The following is a 2,882-nucleotide window of genomic DNA, read 5'->3' on the forward strand; positions in this document are numbered from 1 at the left end:
AAAGACCTTAGTATTTGACAAATTTCAATGTAATATCTATCTGTTCCCTGTGAAAAAAGGGGTCTTCACAGATGGACAGACAGATTGACAAAGCATCCAATAATGGCCCTACTTTTACTGGTTGAGGTATGGAACCCTGAAAAGTTATTGTTCCACAGAAGCAGAAGGATAATGTGTTGTGTCCACTCTAGAATCTCTTGTAGACACTTCTTTTAAACAGTTGGGCATACTGACAGTACATTTATTCTCTTCTGTAGTTTGTAGTCAACAAACATTCAATCACAGTTTGGAAACAACAACATTCATAAAAATAATAGCAGGAAAAATGGTTTACACTATTAACCACTAACCTGCAGTGTGGCACAGAAAGGAATGAGGCATTCAGCCATAAAAAAGTTTTGGCCATCTAATGAGCGATGTAAGGAACTTCATGGGTAATAAAACTATCTTATTTCCCAGACAATGAGCCAACCCTGAACATAAGATGACCCTTTTTTTGAAGAGGTTGCTTTAGAAATTTTTATTTCTCACCTCAAATTTGTAAACCATTTTATTAATAAGGTATCTTAAGAACACCTAAAAACATTAACACTACCTATTTAAAAGTCGTACTGTTTTCTTAGATTATACAGTGTAGGACACAGACATGCATGTAGTTTTTCAGTAAAAACTGCAAGAAGTCTCTGATCTAGAGTAGTTATGCATTGTAACTTAATTCCAGCCCTCTTCATCATCACGCATCAGCTTGTACTTTTTAATTCCCAATTTGGTCCTCAAAGCACGACATGTAGAACTACCAACAATAAATCATTCTTCATTTGATGCTATCTACAAACTTTTGCATCTGTGAAATCAAATTTTCTTCCCACTGCATTATTGTTTGTCATCTGTGTCAAAACAGCCACTAACTTAAAATTACTTTTGTATTGTTTGTTTAAGTTGTGAACAGCACACTCTTAGATCAAAATTTCTCAATAGAGTGACAGCTGTGATTTGCATCTATTAGCTATCGCCACAATTTACTGTTCCTACAGTATTAAGCAAAGGAATAACAATAATATGTTATTCTATCAGCTCCTCACTGCTGAATTTTCAGAAATTGAAGACTTTGGGCTAAGAGTGCTCCACATTTGTTGCCAACCTTGAAAATCAATAATGGTGTCAAGGAATAACTGCTCTGGCACCACTGTTGAACCTCGTTTCATTTATGATCCCATGTTTCGGCTGTGCTGTGTGAACCTAACTATGTCAAAGTTCATGTGTCTCCCATAGAAATGTCTACTCTACTAGTGCTGCTGAGAATTTGTTCATTTATAAAATTGTTCAGGTCAAATCAAATTTCGATTCAGACAACCTGCTGTATTAACTGGGTAGAGATCTAAATTAAGCAAGGTATGCAAGAAGCATTCCTACTGTTGCTACCTTGACAAAATTGGTGCTGCCCCCCACCCCCCTCCTCCACACATTCAGCAGTGCTGGTACAACTGTAACCTGTTACACCCTCCTGAAATAATCAAATTAAATCTGTGTGTGACCTGAAGTACTGAAGCACTGTGTGTGTGTGTGTGTGTGTGTGTGTGTGTGTGTGTGTGTGCGTGTGCGTGTGTGTGTGTGTGTGTGTGTGTGTGCACGCGCACACAGGCACTCACGCATAAATGAAGAAGTGTATTAACTTTGAGAGGAAAGTCTTTGGGACTTTACATTTCAATTAGAGGTCATAGAATTTAATCTATTTTTGCAACACACTGATTACATGAATAGATTTGATGTTTTGTCTTTACACCTATCAAGAATGTAACCAGCATATTAATTTGGATGTATTAACATGTTAATCATTCTAGCTGGAGTGAATAAGGAAAAACAGCATCTTGTGATTGACCAGTTTTCTTCAAAGGAACTACTACTTTACAAATAAAATATATTTACAATAACTCTGGGAATGGAAGTGTCACTGGCAAACAAATTATCTTAACTGTAAGGAAAAAGTGGAATTATAAATACCTCTACCTTCGAAACCTGGGTTCAAATCAAATTCCTGCATGTTTCATTGGAGGACCTATGCCATTTCACAGGTAACCCGAAAGTTTCAGAAATCAATTTGCATCAAAGCCTGACATGATTATCAAGACTGAATTACCTTGCAACACAGAATGAATCTTTTACTGCTTCAGAGTGGAAGTTTTTAAAGAGGACTGTCTGTTGAAAGAAGGGATTTGAGTTTGAGCCCTGATCCATTGGTAAAGGGTAAATATAAGATTGGTGTTTTTCTGACTTGTTTAATAGTTGACAGGACATGTTCTGTCAGGTATACTTACAACAGAATATTAGGGCTAAAAAACCAACCCAAACACACACAACATTACAGAGATGTATCATAAATCCGATGATAAAAATGTGCAACACACAGAACTGTATGCACAGTGGTGATAAGTAAAGCTTACTGTGTATATTAAGAAGCTGGATACTGGTAAGAATGCACATCAATCTCAACCATAAACATATAGTCTTATGGAGATATTAAGTATTGGAGCAAGACTACAATAAAATTTGAAGATGCAAGTTACAAGAAATACTTCAAGGGAATTCAGAACAAAAGAAAACAAATTTTAAGACCTATGGCAAGAAAGTTATAGAAGGAAGGGAAGGGAATTCAGAACAAAAGAAAACAGAAATTTTAAGACCTATGGCAAGAAAGTTATAGAAGGAAGGGAGTCCATGAGTGAGAAGTTACAAGCAGTTGGAAACTTCAGATAGCCTGCTTTTTTTTCAAGCTGGTTAACTGAAATAAAAAAACATTAAGTACAAATATGAATGGAATATAAATAATTTAACACTATATTGCTGAGGTCAGGATGAATGTTGGTTCAACACGTGGTCAATCT

Source organism: Schistocerca piceifrons, chromosome 1 (genome assembly GCF_021461385.2).
Source record: "Schistocerca piceifrons isolate TAMUIC-IGC-003096 chromosome 1, iqSchPice1.1, whole genome shotgun sequence".
NCBI classification, from domain to species: Eukaryota; Metazoa; Arthropoda; class Insecta; order Orthoptera; family Acrididae; genus Schistocerca; species Schistocerca piceifrons.